At 40.0% G+C, this 18631-nt stretch overlaps 1 pseudogene; it reads left to right on the forward strand.

Moving 5' to 3' along the window:
- The first annotated feature begins 7895 nt into the window (after positions 1–7895).
- LOC118590560 lies at positions 7896–8843 on the forward strand (annotated as a pseudogene).
- The last annotated feature ends 9788 nt before the right edge of the window (positions 8844–18631 follow it).

Genomic DNA, 18631 nt, shown 5'->3' on the forward strand with positions numbered 1-18631 from the left:
CCATCAGCCAAAGGAAAATGATAGAGGAGGGTAATGGGATGATTTCGTGAACCAATCATAAGTACAAAGGCATTAATGGGAAAGTTGAAAAACTCTGATGCTAATCCTCCTAGTTTCCTGCCTAGGATTCTCCACTCTAATAATTCCTGCTTTTAATTCACTCTCATCTCCTCCCAGGCTCCAGTCAAGGATCATTTCCCTCTCTCTACCTCTAACACAAATGGAACTTCAGTGTCCTTCTGTGATTTATTAGACAGATCTCTCTGAGTGGTCCCCCTTCTCTTGTACTCACTGTCCTACATCAGTTATAAGGAACAACAGGAGCAATCTCTCCAAGAACATATTGAAAAAGGGAGTTAACTTCAGAGTAGGCATTGTCTTTTATGGTTTGCCCATGACTCTCCTTTGTAAGCATCATGGTCTAGACCAGTGTCACCATGGTGCTTCTCCTGCACAGACACTGCCAGAGAGTGCAGCACATTCACACCTCAAATGAGAACCAGTTCATCCCTATTCATATGGGGAAGATAAGAACATGGTGGCACATATTGCCTATGAGGTTTCTACTAATGAGATGGAAAATAAAAATAACCAGATTCTTTCTTGTCTACAACCAGGAATGTCTGTGGACCTCTGAGCACCATCACCCTCTCCAGATATCAAAGATGCCAGAAATGGCTGGGATCTCTGATCCCTGATCTGGTTCCTCAGTGATTTTGTGTTTCCACATCAGAGGGGAGGACATTTGAGTAACAGTGAAGTCCATTAAGTAGAAACCTGGTCAAGGCTAGCAAGTACATACTCTGGCCTAATTCAACATTAAAGTTACATGGGTCTATCACCTTCCTGAGGTATTCTGACTCAAGGAGGAAGGGCCACCTTAGGAAGTTGGGCTCACCTTAAGCCATGCTAAAGAGAGTTTAGAAAAATTATCGCCATGATGAAATTCTTTACTTTTCCAGATTCTCTGCCTAGCACAGGCTTATACAAGAGCACAGCCAAGCTGTTCTGAGTCACATTCCTCTCTATCTCTGCTCTAAGCAATCTTGCCCTAAGATTGGCATTCTTTAGTCTCTTCCTACCCCCTCAACTCAACTCCCACTACGTGGCTGTCTTCCATTGTGTGGCTGAATTCCATGCTGGCTTAACTGGAGTTCATAGCTCTTCTGCATGACATGTTCCTTTTCCTCCTGCCTCTGAGATTTATGGCGTGCCTGCCTTTTCTTTTCAACTTGAATCAACTCATCCTTCAGCTTGTGTTTTTAAATCCTTTTGTTAACACTAAAAACTCCAAAAGAGAACCTCCAGTTCCCTTTTATAAACCAGGTATGATTAAAAAAAGTCCCTTTTAGTTGAAGACATAGAGACATTCATTTGGAGCATTCATGTTGTTGGTGAGGTGTGATGTGGCAGAACCTTGTTCCTTTGTCTCTGTGATTTCCCAGCATTTACCCCAATATTTGGCTCTGGGTTTTTATTATAAGTCTGTTTTCAAATTTGAGCAACATCTCTCTCTCTCTCTCTCTCTCTCTCTCTCTCTCTCTCTCTCTCTCTGTGTGTGTGTGTGTGTGTGTGTGTGTGTGTGTGTGTGTGTGTGTGTGTGAATCTGTGCAGACACATTTGCCAGGGTAGCCATGGCGTGGTTACTGGATATCTTGATGAAAAATACCTTGTAGGCAGGCAGGGTCTTTAGTGGCCCTGAGGAATGAGCCACAGCTTGGAGTGTTTCCTGTGGGCAGGGCCTACAGAGAGAGAGGTGGGCCCCATCTAAACACTTGAAGGAATCAGTTCCCCCATTAAACCATATAAGTCAAATGGTTCAAACAAAGTCCTCGGGTTTCAAACCTTGTGGTTGTTCTGAGTTTTTCCTGTGGCATTCAATGTCTCCTCAGTTTCTTAAATGACATCTTCACTCGAATAAAGGTCACCTGTCCACAGTCTAACTCAATGACACTGACTCTAAATGCAAGTGTGTCTGCTCCCCACTAGTTTCAGTGGAGATGTGGTCTCTAGTGGTTTGCCCATGACTCCCTTTTGTCAGCATTGGCCTAGACCAGTGTTGCCATGGTGATTCTCACATGTCTGTCATTTGACAACCAAAGATACCCTGACAGATGCAGCAGTTCTTTGGAGGGAAGTGATAACATAAAATGGGTCATAACCTTCCATGGATCAGTGAGTGTCCCTGGGTGGCTCCAAGAAATATGCATTCATGAAGATCAAGAACCATGTTCCAGATGCTGACTTCACTCTGTTCTAGTTACTACCCCAGGATGTCTGAAGAACATCAGTTTGAAGAAGTCTTTATGGATTGTCTCACCAAGTGCTGGACCAAGCTTGCTATAATTTTGAACAACCTGTCAAGATGTGACAACTGGTGCTATTGAGGTGACATAATCTGTGGGAATTTCTGACAGAAATATTCTTACAGGTATTGTTGTTAGCAGCGGAAACCCTGAGAGTGAGCAACCAGCTTAAAATTCCAGTATGGACAGGCAATGGAGAAGGGATGTCCCAACACAAGTTGAAGGTGGTAGGTGGAGAGATGGTGGGAAAATAGTGTCAATTTTGTTTGTGAGATAAAACCTGGCAGTGTCCCCATGCCATTGAGCATGACCCAAAATCCATAAACCTGTGCGTAGCACTATTGGACTTTTAGAGTAATTAAAATGAAAGAAGACTTGAATATAGAGATGAAATGTATTGGAAGGAACAGAGAATTTCTGGCAAAGCCTAGGGTGTGTATGAAGTAGTTTCAGTAACGCATCCTGAATAGACAAACCACTGCCAGGGTTTTGTAGCCCTCTTGTGGTTATTCTACTGGAATATCTATCTGAGGGGGAGGGAGGAACATTGCTGTGAACCAAAGACGAGAGACATTCCTTCTTTTACTGGTAGGAATAAGACTTGTCATCTCCCTTGTATCTGCCAGTACTATAACAACTGCCATCATCCAGACACATCCCCTGGCTGGAGAACTCTCCTGCCAGGGTTGTGGTCTACAATAGAAGAACACTAGACATAATAACTGCTGAACATCGGGAGACTTGCTTGGTATTGGGGGAAGAATATGGTTTCTATGTAAACAAATCAGATGCTGTTAAAATTAATGATACCACCATCAAAATACTCCATAAAGACCTACTCTAAAAATTCCAGCCATTGAGCAAATTTGCTGGTTCCATTCCTGCTCATTTTCATGGCTCCCACACTCTGTCAGTCCTCTGATTTTACTCTTTTACTTGGAAGCTTGCCCCCTGCCCTCTTCATTGACTCTGGCCACCACCATAGATAAAATGACCAACAATCAGTTCATGGTTCACTTCTAGACCCTGGACTCTTCAGACACATGTGAGAGATTCCTCAAGGTTTACAATGATGCATCTCCATTAGTAACTAAATCAGGAAGATGTTGGAAGCCATGGCTGACTGGTCAAGGTCACAACCTAACATAAGCCTAGTAGCTTTTTCTACAAGCTGAGCAAAATGGAACTACTTCCCTCTAGCAGAACTTCCTGCTCTCTATCTAACCTTATCTGGAGCATGTCCCATGGACTGGAAAATTGACCTTACCCAAAAGCTGTCTCTGAAACCAAATGCCTGATTCTTCTTTAACTTTGTCCTTGGCACATATGAGCACTTAGAACACTTGTTTAAGGAGCTCTGCTATAGGACTCTACTGCCACATACTAAGCCTTGTGATAGGGGTGTGTGTGCCCATTAATGTCAATTAGGGTTTGCCCCTACACTATCCAGTCCTATACATTCTTTATACTCTGGAATAAAATTGAACGTAATCATGAAATCTGTATCCCAAAGAGCTATCTGCAATCCTGCTCAGGGGTCACTAAAGATTTCTGTTGCCCCATCTGCCTTTTTCACCTCTCAATCTGGTGGCCAACAGGCCCAGAGGGAGAGGACCTCCACAAATGTCATTGTCTTTTACTTTGTATCTTTGGTCTAGTTATATGTTTCATAATTCCTGGAATATTGACCAGGGATAATTGTTGTACAAAAAATTAGAGTGACATAGAAGGTAATTAAAGAAAAACGCATTGTGTCCAACACAAAAAATATCTGGCTTGACTGGAGATTCTACATTCACATCACATGGGGCCAATCACCTGGCCAGGAGATTATGCCCCAAGAGGAAGGGCCACCCCTAAAAGATGGGTGTAGTAGGAATCTTAGAGGTACTTGTTAACAAAATCAAACCTGAGGCTAGTTATTGGGGTGAATGCTGGAAGATCAGAGAAGCAGAACAAGCCACAGCTATGTCACCTTGCTAATTCCTCAGGTGATCCTGTTTCCTCAGGATGGAAGCTTCTGAGTCCTCATCCCAATGGCTCTCAGCTTAACTGTGCTGCTCCAAAGCCTGAATGCTAAACCAGTCAAATGCTTAACCAACTTAGTTCCTGTTTCTCACACCTTATATACATCTCTCTTTCTACCCCCACTCCCTGGAATAAAAGGCTGGGTTTCTGAGATTAAAGGTGTGTATCACCATGCCTGGCTGATTGTAATGTGGCCTTGAACTCAGAGATCCAGAGGTATTTCTGTCTCTTAAATGCTAGGATTAAAAGCATGCACCACCACTGCCCAACTTCTGCTATGGCTTGCTCTGACCCATTTTCTAGCCACTATTTTTGGCTTTGTTCTAGTGGCTGTCTGTTCTCTGAACCCAGATAAGTTTACTAGGGTGCACAATATTGTTGGGAACACAACACCACCTCAGATGTGTACACCTTGAGCCTTGCTTAAGAAGAGATTTTTAAAAAAAATTTTATTTTGATGAAATATGTACTTTTTCTTCCATATTCCCACATCCTATCAAGGCTCTTACAGAGCACAGCCATGTTGCTTCAAATTATCCTTCCTTCTTTCTCTGCTCTAAGCATGATTGCCACAAAGTTTTGTATGCTCTAGTATTTCTTCAAGCCCCACTACCCACCATGGGGCTGTCTGACAGTGTGTGCCTTAATTCTGTTTTGGCTTATCTCAAGTTCATGGCTCTTTCCCTACACTTGTTGGTTCAAACATACAAAAATTTTCTTGAAGGACTTCCTGCCAGCATTTTTTGAAAGTTTGAAACAGTACTGTACAATGAACTGCCTTGGAAATACATTCAACAAATGCCTTGATGTACACTGGAGTGCACCTCTCCACACCTGATTAAAACACAAATCAAAAACTTAGATGCTCCCAACGGAAACATGGGAAACTTTTTCTAAATTCTGACAGCTATTCCTTAGAATCCAACCAAGTCAAAAACATTATCATTAACAAGGTAAAATTGTGATTTGCCCTCAGGACCTATGTTTTTTCCTTCATTGGATGTAGTCTCCATGCAAACACTGTCACTGACATCACATATGACAAAGTAATGCACTCTCTGAGGATGTTAGTCTAGCAAACAATCCTTTTTATGAACATTGGTACCCTGTGTTCATTCTGTCCTCTGCACAATATTCCCTGGATTATACTAGAGATGTAAGCATTTCATTGGAACTATCTCAGGGAAGATAAGATCTTAAAATGGAGAATAAATATGAGCTTTGTTTCTTTAGTAAGTGTTCAGGAGCTGGCCTTCATCTCTGTGAGCAATCTATTCTTGCTGTGTCTGGATGGGTGGGATTCTTGCAACTGTTCATTTTGCTTATCATTCTCTTCTCCCTACTGTAACTTTTCTGAAGTCAACTTTAATGGTTAGGAGAGTTGCTTTTTGTCTCTTTTTTACCTAATGATGTCAATGATTTCTTCATCGAAATGAAATGTCTGTTTCACAGCTTAACATTTAGTAGAAAATGACTTTGAACTTGACATCTAGTTCAAGTTTTGATGGCTGATTTTTAGCTGATGGATGGAGACAGACTGTTCCTCTGGAAAACAATATATGAATTCGGCTGCTGAGTAAATAAGAGCTTTCAAAGCCATGATTCAGAGACATCAGTTTCAAAAGAATTGGTCTTTGCAAATGGTTTAACTGTGATGGTGTATCACTCATTTTGAGTGTTGCTGAGGGAAGCTGATCATGGCTCAGTTGCATCTCCAGTTTCTGCTTCCTCTTTAAAATAGGTAAGACACACAAAATTATGAACAAATGAAATACTCTTGGCCCTGGGTATTTTTTCCAAACATATGTGGAAATTGAGTTATTTATATATTTTATAAATCAGCCCTCTGTATTATGTGGGTTTGGAGAAGATCTTTCCCATTCTGAAGGCTGATGTTTTGTTCTAGTTTCAGTGTCCTTTGCCTTACAGAAGCATTTCAGTTTCATGGGGTCCCATTTATGAATTGCTTATCTTGTGTCTGCACTATTAGTGTTATATTCTGGAAGTGGTCTCTTGTGCCAATCTGTTCAAGACTATTGTCCACGTTATCTTCTAACAGATTCGGTGTGGCTGGATTTATGTTGAGGTCTTTGATCCACTTGGACTTGAGTTTTGTACATGGTGATAGATATGGATCTATGTGCAGTCTTCTACATGTCTACATCCAGTTGGACCAGCATCATTTTTGAAGATGTACCTTCTTTTTCCACTGTATAATTTGGCTTCGTTGTCAAATGTCAGGTGTCCACAAGTGTATGAACTTATATATGGGTCTTGGAGTCCATATCTTTCTGTTTTTATCCAGTAATATGTGGTTTTTTAATTACTATTTTTCTCAACTCTGGATACCTCTTTAAGTTATTTCATTGTACAGGATTCTTTTAACTATCTTTGGTTTTCTGGTTTTTCCATATGTAGTTGAGTATTAAGGTCTGTAAAGGATTGTGTTGTAATTTTAATGGAGATTGCATTGAATCTGGAGATTACTTTAGATAAGATTGCCTTTTCTACTATGTTAATCCTATCAATCCATGAGCATGTGAGATCATCCTGTCTTCTGATATCTTCTCCAATTTCTTTCCTCAAAAACTTGAAGTTCTTGTCATACAGGTCTTTCACTTACTTGGTTAGAGTTACACCAAGATAATTTATATTATTTGTGGCTATTTGAAGGGTGTTGTTTCCTTGATTTCTTTCTCAATCCATTTGTCATTTGTATATTGGAGTGCTACTGATTTTTTTAGTTAGTCTTGCAAACAATCACCTCACATAAGGTGTTTATCCGCTGAACAAATTTTCTCATAAAAATTTTGTGGTTGCTTATGTATACAGGGATATGTGTGTATAAATTGACATTCATATGTGTGATCTGAGAACTGGTTACTTTATTGTTATATTTTATATTCTATCACTTTTATGATCTGTATAAAATTTTCTCAAAAGGTGACTGTTTTTTGCTACTTACTTTACTTACATAATTTTTTGAATTATAAATTTGTTTTGTTATCCTCTTTAAGATATAGTAATTTTACATTATGTATATAGAATTTTATTTGCCTGTATGTCTGGTACGACATTTGTGCAGTGCCACAGCAGACATAAGAGGACATTCAATTTGGAGAACTGATGTTGCAGATGGATGTGAATCATCATGTGGAAGCCTGATTTGAGCATGAATCTTCTGAACATCTATCTCTCCAAACTCCAATTTGAATTTCTTAAAATTGTATCATTGAGGGAAGATGTTGCATTTGAAAGATAAAAATATGTGTTCCAATGTTTAGTGTTCATGTGTTTTTATGCCATAATGTGTTATCATGGGTGTCATGTTGACCAAGAAAGATAGAGTTGTATCACTAACACACTTCCATCATGAGGTGAGGGAAAGTACATGAAGTACAAAATAAAATCTGAGTTGTCTACGTAGTATTCTCCAGGCCAAGCTCCTGTACTATGTGTGATACAGTAGTGTCTCCCTTCATAGGAGAAGTAAAGTCTCAAAACATTGATTATGTTCAGACAATGAGAAGTGTATTGAAGACAGCAGTGTTCCTCCTGGTCATCACTACAGACTGCACAGAAATCATGTCCATGTCCTCTCAGAGTAAAGCTCTAAAAACCACTGAGGAATTGACTCTTCAGATCCTCCTGCTCTTCCAGGTTGGGATTGGGACTCTGGCCAACATTCTTCTGTTTGTCCACAATTTCTCTCCCATATTTACTGGTTCTCAACTGAGGCCCACACAGGTCATTGTCAGCAACTTGGCTTTGGCCAATGCCTTCCTTCTCCTCATGACTGCATTTCCAAACAAGATGATGGTTTTTGTTCCAAGGAGTCCTCCAAGTAACCTGAAATGCAAAATTGAGTTCTTTATTCGTCTGGTGGCTCGAAGTACAAACATGTGCTCCACCTGTGCCCTGAGCATCCATCAGTTTGTCACTCTTGTTCCTGGTCACTGGGGTAGGCTGATGCTCCGAGGAAGAAACCCTGATGTCCTAGGTTATTCTTGTTACACTTGTTGGTTGTTCAGTGTCTTAAATAGTGTCTATATTCCAGTGAAGGTCAGTGGTCCACAGAGCACAGGCAATGACACTAACAATAACAGCAAGTGGGTCTGCTCCACATCTGGATTCAGTGTAGGCATGGCTATCTTGCGTTTTGCCCATGATGCCACATTCATCAGCATCATAGCCTGGACCAGTGTCTCCATGGTGCTTCTCCTCTAGAGACATCACCAGCGAACACAGCACATGCTCACTCCCAATCAGAACCACAGAGGCCATGCTGAGACCAGAGCAGCCCAAACTGTCCTGATGGTGGTGGTCACATTTGTTGCCCTGTACCTCCTAAATTTTGTTTGTGTAATCTTTCACACTTTTTTAATGGACTATCGTCTGTGGTTGAGGCATGTAGATGAAGCTTTGACTGCAGGCTTCCCCACTATTTCCCCCTTCCTGTTGATCTTTAGGGATCCTAAGGACCCCTGTTCTGTGCTCTTCAACTGTTGAGAACCACAGTCAACATGACAAACACAGAGGACAGCTTCTCTAGCAGCTGTAAACACTCTGTTAAGTAATAGTTGTTAGAAAATCCTTCCTCATAAACCAGACATGTTGACTCACTGAACATATATGCTCAGTCATATGTTGGACTAGTCTTATGTCAAAGATATTTATATTTGTTGTTTGAACAGTTTATGGAAATGTTATCTTATATAGATGATACTAATAACTTACATGTATTTACATGTAATTTTTAATTGGCAGACATGAATTTTACAGTTGAAAATGGAGATGTGTGCTTTTCCTAGAGTCTAGACCCACATAAGGCACCCAAACAAAATTAATATGCTCTGCTCCTTTTTGTGAGTTTTTTTACACTTATGTTTATCTTAAATACTGGCATGTTAGATAGGGAAAATATTGTGTAATGATAGATTGCTACTTACATATCCAGGTAAACATTCTTTGTGTCTCTCTAAAGAAATTTTGCTGGAGGGACAAATATACATAAAGTAGCAGAAGCTTCATTTCTGGGAATCAATGAATGATATTTTCCTTATCATCATTGAAAATCAAAACAAATCTCCTAGTTTCCTAATATACTCATTTTTTTCCCCTGTTTATTTTGCCCTTCTCTTGGTGGTATACTCTGTTAGCCGATATGGGCACAGTTTATAATTTTTAATATTTTGGGTTTTTTTTTTAATAATGGTGGGTATTTGTTTAGGAATAGAGGTTGAGTCACAAAATACTCATCTTCTGTTTAGAATAACTGTGGAGCACTTACAGAATATCTAAGATGATACAATAAATCTATCTCACCTCCAGTATGCCATACACTGCTCTAGGATTCTCTCAGCATCATCAACCATGAACACACAAGGAAGAGTACATCTCCATACCAAAGCCTACATGTGAAGGTAATATACACTAGGGTGTCGATTCATCTGTTGGCTACATAGTAGTTATATGCAATTGTGTGTGTGTGTGTGTGTGTGTGTGTGTGTGTGTGTGTGTGTGTGTAAACTTACTTTTGATGAAGCATGAGGAAATTAGAGATTCTCAGGTGTTTAGGGTCCACTCTGCCATTGTCAGAATGTAAATCTTCTGTCCAGAATAATACACATGTCCAGCACACACAGTTGCTTCTTTCTATAACCTCTGGTCATCTAGAAAGAGGTATTATTTGCAGCCTGTAACATTACAGAGGGTCTAGATTTTTGTGTGTGCACTTCCAGGTGTGCTGTGAGATCACTGAGAAGCAGGATCGGGAGATGGGGTTAGGTCTACTCAGTTGAGACACAAACACTTTGTTTCAACAGTCCTCTAATATCCCTTCCCTGAGTCACGATGGGCTCTGATTCTGTGGCAAGCACCAATATGAACAGCAAAACAATACAAGGGGAAAGACATCACTCCCATTATAACAAATGAGGGGAAAACTATTTCAAGGACAGGGGACAATTGTCCATCTCTAGATATAATGATGTCTACAATAGAAAGAGTTAATGGGCTACTCATCCACCTGCAGGATAGAGGGGAACATCTGTCTTAAACTCCTCAGCCTTTGCCTCAAGATGACATTATATCAGGACTTTTCCTTGTTTTTCTGTTAGATTTTGTCAATTTCAGTTGGTTGATATTTTGCTTTGATTCATCTGCTATTTTACCTCCAAGGAGACCACAAGCATGCAGATGTGAGAACATTTCCTGGACTGTACAATGCAGAAAACATTGTTGAGTGACCTGTTGTGTATGGTGTTTGCAGGGGATATACAATGCTTCATATTTGAACACTGTGTATACTGGAGATATTAATTTATTGCTATAATGTTACACTTCAAGTTTGGAGCCAACTTTCTCCTTATCTTAATTCACTTTTTTGCTCTGTTTCATCATATGATGAAAGAAAATACAAAAAGGAAACAGGACACAGGAAAATACATTGTTGAAAAGGTCTTAAAATGAAAATATTTGTAGCTAAAAAATGTATATAAAGATTAACATAGCTGATGATTTACCAGCATCAGGAAGACAGTGGGCAAGCCTGATCAAGTTATGAAGGTCTGAGTAAGTTATGAATGGAAGTGAAAGGTGAGATTTGATATGTCATCTGGGATCATATCTTTGTAAGGTCAAAGTTCAATACTTTGAATAAAAATGGGATTCTCTCCAAGTATTGGTCTTTTGTTGGTAAGATTTTCAAGTACTGCCTTAAAAGAACAAAATATGTGTCCACTCAGTCTGTATTTGAATGGATTGGGCTTTATTAGGTTTTATTTTCCAGCTCTGTGGTTATTAATACCAGCCTTGGAGAAATGACTGAGCGGTTAAGAGTGCTTGTTTCCCTTAGGAAGGACCCTGGGTCGGTTCACAGTATCTGTGGTTCAGGTTCCAGGGGATTCAGTGCCCTCTTCTGATCACTCAGGGTATCGGGATACATGCGGTACACATACAAATATCCAAGCAAACATTCTTTTATACAAAATAATATATATCTGTTTTCATCTGTTTCCTTTGATTGAAAATAGATTCTGTTCTTATACCTCATATTCTGATGACAGTTTCTCATACTTCTTTTCAACCCAGTCCCCTCTTCTGGATTCACTCTGTCTCTCCTAAGAAAAAATGGTCTTTTTAAAGATGAAAACCAATTGTGACAAAACATAATATACTAAGAGAAAACAAAAGCAATCATATTGTGACTGGGAAAGGCATCCCCACAGAAATAAAAGAGCCCCAAGAGCAGATACAGGAATCAGAGACCCACTCATTCACACATTCAGGAGTCACATAGAAATCCTAATCTAAAGGCAAATGTATATGCAGAGGACATGGTACAGACTCCTGCAAGCCCTGTGCTTGCTGCTTCTGTCTCTGTGAGCTCACATGCACCTTGCTCAGTTAATATGGAGACATCCCATGTAGAGCACTGTGTTTTGAATGTTGTGAGACTTGTTAATCCTCAAATTCCAATGTAGTGCAACACCTCTTCCAACAAGGCCACATGTCGTCTACCTTCTCAAAGAGTTCCACTAACTTAGGAACAAGAATTCAAACACATGCATCTACAGGGGCCAATCTCATTTAAACCACCACATATCTAAATCTAATCTTTCTACAACACAAAGTAACCAAGCAATTCTCAGATGATGAGTCCAGCCACTGAGGTCAAAGGAAAATGATTGAGGAGTGTAATGGATGGTCTTGTGACCCCATTACAAATATAAAGGCTTTGATGAGGACGCTGAAAACCTGTGAGCTTGGTTCACCTAGTTCCCTGCCTAGGATGCTCCACTCCAATAACTCCTGCTTTAAATTCACTCTCATCTCCTCCCAGGCTCCAGTCAAGGATCTTTTCCCTCTCTCTTCCTCTGAAATGCCCCCCGTCTCAGTAACTTAGCCTAAGAAACGGCCTTGAGAAAGATAATTGGGAAAGTAACCTTGAGTCAAGGCAGGAGATATCAAACACCCGGTCTTGGGAGGAACAAACCTTGAGTCAGAACAAGATATCTATAATTGGCTACCTGGCCTTGGAGAACAGACAGCTGCACATTTCTAAAAATTAAAGATAGCCCCCAAGTTCACCCTGGCCTTATTTGAATTAACCAATGGGGACCCTGTAACTATGCTTCTCGCTTCTGTAACCGTGCTTCTGCCCCCAGGACTCTATAAGAAGTCCCCCTTCCCCTAGGAAGGCGCGCAAGTCCTCCAAGAGACTTGTCGCCCCAGGTACCTGTGTATTCAAATAAACCCTCTTGCTGTTTGCATCTGATCTGTGGTCTTGGTGTGTTCCTTGGGTTTGGGGTCTCTCTTGAGGAAAGATCCCCTGTGGGGGGCTTTCTTTCACCTCTAACAAAAATGGAACTTCAGTGTCCTTCTGTGATTTATTAGACAGATCACTCTGAGGGGTCCCCCTTCTCTCGTACTCAATGTCCCACATCAGTTATAAGGAACAATAGGAGCCTTCTCTCCAAGAACATATTGAAAAAGGGAGTTAACTTCAGATTATGCATGGTCTTTCATGGTTTGCCATGACTCTCCTTTGTAAGCATCATGGTCTAGACCAGTGTTACCATGGTGCTTCTGCACAGACACTGCCAGAGAGTGCAGCAATTCACACCTCAAATGAGAACCAATTCACACATATTCAGAGGGGGATGATAAGAACATGGGGACACATATTGACTATTGTAGTTCAGCCCAATGAGATGGCAAAGTAAAAAACCAGTTTCTTTCTTGGCTAAAACCAGCAATGTCTGTGGATCCCTGAGCACCATCACCCTCTCCAGATATCCCAGATGTTAGAAATGGCTGAGATCTCTGATACCTGATCTAGTTCCTCAATCATTTTAGATATCCACTTAGGGGAGTATATTTGAGTAACAGTGAAGTCCATTAAGGGTAAACATGGTCTGAGCTAGTGAGTAGAACCTCTGGCCTAATTGTAGACTCAACATTCAAGTTACATGGGTCCATTACCTTGCCGAGGTATTCTGCCTCAAGAAGGAAGGACCACTCTAGGAAGTTGGGCTTATCTTAAGCCATGCTAAAGAGAAGTTAGAAAAATTATCGCCTTTCAGGGGCAGTGGTGCACATCTTTAATCCCAGCACTCAGGAGGCAGAGCCAGGTGGATCTCTCTGAGTTCAAGGCCAGTCTGGTCTACAGAGTGAGTTCCAAGATAGGCACCAAAATGACACAGAGAAACCCTTTTTCAAAATCACCCCTCAAAAAAGTAGAATACTCTACTTTTCCAGATTTTTATGTCTAGCATAGACTTTTTACAAGAGCATATCCAAGCTGTTCTGAAGTATTTTTCTATCTCTGCTCTAAGCAATCTTGCCCTAAAATTGGCATTCTTTAGTCTTTCCTCACACCCCACACCTCACCAGGCAATTGTCTTCCATTATATGGCTGAATTTCATGCTGGCTTAAGTGGAGTTCATGGCTCTTCTCCAGGACATGTTCATTACCCTCCTGTGAGAAGCATGCCTTTTTTTTCAACATGAATCATTTCATCCTTCATCTTTTTGATGCATTTTTAAATCCTTTCGTTAACAACATTAAGAACTCCAATAAGAACCTGCAATTCCCTTTTAGAAACTTGTGATGATAAAGAAACCACACAAAACCCCCACGTAAACACTTGAAATCACACGTTAAATGTTATTTTAAGGATCAAGTATTTCTGAAAGCATCCTGCATATTCCTTTGCTTCTCTGTCTCCAACTGTGGTCCCCACTGTCTTCTGCTGCATGTCCTCTCAGGATCTGTGAGGAGACACCCCCAAACTGAGTCAGTTCCCCCAGGTTTACTGTAACCATCACATCAGGCTTTGGAGCTGCTACTGACGTTATGGTTCAGATGTCCCAGCATTCCACACTTGTTGTAAGACCTGTTTTCAAATGATCATTAGTATATTCCTTGGAGATTTTAGAAGACAAACATGCCTGTTGTCCACCCTCTTGGTTAACTTTGATGATTGTGTCCAACAGTCTAATTTTTCCTCCATTATCCTCAACCAGTCTTACCACTAAAAGAAATATTCTTCAGACTCTCTCCAGCTCATGCCTTTCGAATCTTTAGTACTTTATTTATTGACAGTGTGTGTGTGTGTGTGTGTGTGTGTGTGTGTGTGTGTGTGTGTAGACACATGTGCCAGGGTACCCATGTAGTGGTCACTGGACAACTTGATGAAAAATATGCTGTAGGTATGGTCCGGAGGAGCTGCAGTTTGGCAGATTTAACGGGTGGGGTCTGGAGACAGAGAGGTGTGGCCCCGATAAACACTTAAAGAATCAGTTCCCCCCTTAAACCATATAAGTCAAATGATCTAATTGAAGTCCTTAGGTTTCAGACCTTGTGGTTGTTCTGAGTTTTTGCTCTGACACTTGATGGTTCCTCAGTGTCTTAAATGATATTTCATTCCAATGAAAGTCACCCATCCACAGCCCAACTCAATGACACTGACTCTAAGACACACACACACACACACACACACACACACACACACACATATATAACATTCTGTGCAAGAAGTAGTTTGGGATCAAAATTTTCTTTAACTTTACTAATGTTACTGAGTCTAAACATATGAAGAAAGGAAAGAAAAGAAAAAGAAACAATAAGTTGGAGAATAAATATGTTAAATAGGTACAAGAATGGAAATACTTTTAGCAAAAAAAAAAAAAAAGGATTTCTTTGTAAAAGTTTAGATGGCTGGACGTTTTTCTAGAGTGGGAAAGAAAGTGGGAATGTCTTACTGCCACAGTCCAGCTGCAGCCTGGTTCAGGTCCTGTGACAGGGAAGGGTCATCAGAAGAAAGAAAGGAATTATCCGACCACCAAATGAGTTTCATGCAAGTGACCATCCCAAAAGCTCCAGTCATCTTTATTTGTACATCAAAAACAAGCATGTTTTTTCACACTGACAAACAAGTTTTTCCCATCCTCCGATGTTAACCTCCAGCAAAAAACAATATGTCAAATACGTTCTTTTCCCAACTTTGAATCAAATCAAATTTAAACTGAAAACAACACTTAACATTTTGTTAGCTTGGCTCATATCAAACCAGGTAATCCTGTCTTTGCAAAACTAAAGGTGATTGACATAGGCACACATTTTCAAGAACAACAATCCTGTTCAAAACATGTTTACAGAAGTAGGGAAGATCTGCCTTCTATCCTATCAACATTGAATCAGAACAGCTGGGGTCTGAAGTGAGAGCTGACGTCCCCAGACAAGAAAACTGAGAAGTATTAGCTCCCAAAGAATTTTAGGGGAAAATATTTTAGAAAAATGGGATTTCCAGCAATGATCACATCTGTCCCATACATGATTGACAAAATGACACTAAAACCTCCAATATTATAAGGGAGAGGAGAGCATGCAGGCTGCATGGGCCCAGTAGTATCCTATACTGTCCCAAAGTCCACTGGTCCTTGCCAAGTGAGACTGTCTCTGTGGGCTTTTACCTCATCTGGAGACCTGTTGGACAGGCACTCTTATACTGGTCTGAAACTAGGCCTCATGGCTCCCAACACCTTACCAAGTTATTATTGTCAAGAAAATGCCCCACAGACTTGACTACAGACAATCTGATAAAGGCATTTTCCCAGTTGAGGTTGTCTTTCCAGAAAACTCTAGATTCTTCTGTCCTGTTGACTAAAACTAATTGTCCATTCTGTTACAATCCTGGTGGGTTAATATCTGTAACTGCCCCTGTTGTGTCCAGAAAACACCATTCCCTTGACGTTATCAACTACCTCTGGCCCTAAAATTCTGCTTACTCCATACTCCATGAAGACTTTGAAGCCTTGGTGGCAAATGGAATGATATGTGTATCTGACTGAGCAAACCAGGTTCATATTGTCTTCATACTAACCAGTTGACAACTCCAGTGTTAATTGACATCTACTCCAAGAAGCTTCTCTGATGAGGGCTGAGATACGTATTGATCTACAGGTCTAGTAATAAGTCATTAGGAAATGTTTCATTGTTCTGTCCATTAAGCAGAGCATTAGTGTCTAATTCTCTTCTACTATCCATTGGCCCACATGTTCTTAGTCCTGTAAACAGTGCCACTTATGAGTTCTAGCTCATGGACTGGGACTTAGATTGAATAGGAAAGTGGCTGGTTTCTCCCATGACATTCATGTCACAATTGCCCCAGTCTCATTATGCCAGACTTCGTTGTAGCTTGCAAGGTTCATAATAGGATGGGATTTCTGGCAGCTTTTCTTTCTGCTCAAGGACTTTGCATATCACCTTCCAAGACTATGAAATCTGGGCACGCCACATAACTTTGTCAGCCTTCTTTCTTATACCACCTACAGACACATGGGTGTTATACAAATCTTCAAGGTAAGGGTCAGTTTGACTTCTCCATGTTCTGTGAGTCCAGTATGTGATGTCTTCAACCACCAAGTTTTGGAGAGATGCCAGCAATATTTATTGGTAATGGCCTGTGATACTTGGGGGGTCTATGGGAGTTGATTAGCAAGCAACTGAAACAGAAATAACCAGTCCTGGAATTGGGACTTACATTATTCAGCATGAGATTTCTAGTTGGGCTACTGTCCACCTAATATAGTGTAACTTCATTAAAACTCTTTTGAAATACGCATGTGTACAGATTATAGGATGCTCCTACACTAGTATATATCTGTACTGTTTTTCAAAAGACACTTAGGGTTAGTTATCCATGTCCATATTCCCTTCTCTATGTTTCGCTCCTCCACACACCCAGATTTAACTCTTCATGTCCAATTACTCTTCTTTAATCCTTTATTTCTCTGTATTATATCTCCTATCCCTTCATTTTTCCATGATCCTTATTAAATTCCTGACTTTTAAGGTTATTCCACATGAAAAACACACTTCTACTATCCCCTTCCTCCCTGGAGAATAAACTGCATTCAGGACATAATATATGAAAGGAGAATTTAAAAACATTAAAAAAGGATATCAGAAAAATGTTTTAAAGCAAATACTAACTGATGCAGTAAACAGTAGTGTAGCATTCTGGAGACACAGAATCTAGTCTCTGTCACTTCTTACTTTTGTGAATGTGCTCAGGTGTCTTCATTTAATTCATCCTCAGTGCATTCATCTGTAAAACAACATTACCAATGGAATCATAGCATATTTTATTATGGATGTTCATATTCAAATAAACAGGATTTCCCACAATGAAAAATTCTATAATATATTTGTTGGTATTCAAAAAATTTCCACATATCTAAATATGAATTTGTGAGGCTAATATTCCATGTGTAATTGTCAATTGGCCAATGCAAATTTTACAATTGAAAACAGAGATATATATGCTTTTCCTAGACCAGCATAAGGTACCAACTCAATAAAGGATATATTATTCTCCCTTTTGTGTCATATATATATATATATCAGAAATACTGGTGTGTTCCCTAGGAAAAATATTGTGCAATGATAGTTTGCTTCTTACACATCCAAGTAAATGTTCTTTAACTGTACCTGAGACAATCTTGCTGCTGGTCTGAATATTAATAAAGGTTTAGAAGATTCAATTCTTGGATTTATCACAGCAGTTTTTACTTTACACCACTTGAAAATAAAAAATAAGTCTCTAGTTTTCTATTAAACCCAGAGCAACAATGAATGTGGTTGGATCTATTTACTTCTTAGTGTTGCTCAATTTGTATCTTTGCCTGTATGTCCAGGATTGCTTCTCTCCACAGCAGATTCTCCAGATACTAACATAGTCTATTAGGCCTCTGATCAGAATTCATGAGTGTCTCAGAAAACAAGTCATGGTGTACATGAAAACAAATGGAGTAACCCCGGGACTTGGGAGGGAAACAATGACTTCAGTTAATCAGTCTGTCAGACTTAAATGTCCTGGGACACATATGGGAAAATATGGAATGAAATAATCCTGAAGAATAACAGACTCCAAACAACATGTTGATAACTTTCTGGAAGGACTTGGTGTCAGCATGATCTTGCAAGAGTGAACTAATATGGAGGAAAGTACTCCCTGGAAATACACATAACGAATTCCTTGAACTACCCTTGAGTACAGCAATTCACACCTGACTACAAGACCAATTCAGAACTTAGATTCTCCCAAAGGAAACATGAAAACTTTTTTCTAATTTCTGCCCAGCTATTCATTAAGATCTAACAAACTTCTAGATACCATCATTAATCACCAGAAGGTAAAACAGGAGATTTGCTCAAAGTTTTCCTTCATTGGAGGTATCCCAAAGTTTCCATGCAGACAATCTCACAGACACCACAGATGACACAGTAA

Source organism: Onychomys torridus, chromosome 1, assembly GCF_903995425.1.
Source record: "Onychomys torridus chromosome 1, mOncTor1.1, whole genome shotgun sequence".
Taxonomy (NCBI): domain Eukaryota; kingdom Metazoa; phylum Chordata; class Mammalia; order Rodentia; family Cricetidae; genus Onychomys; species Onychomys torridus.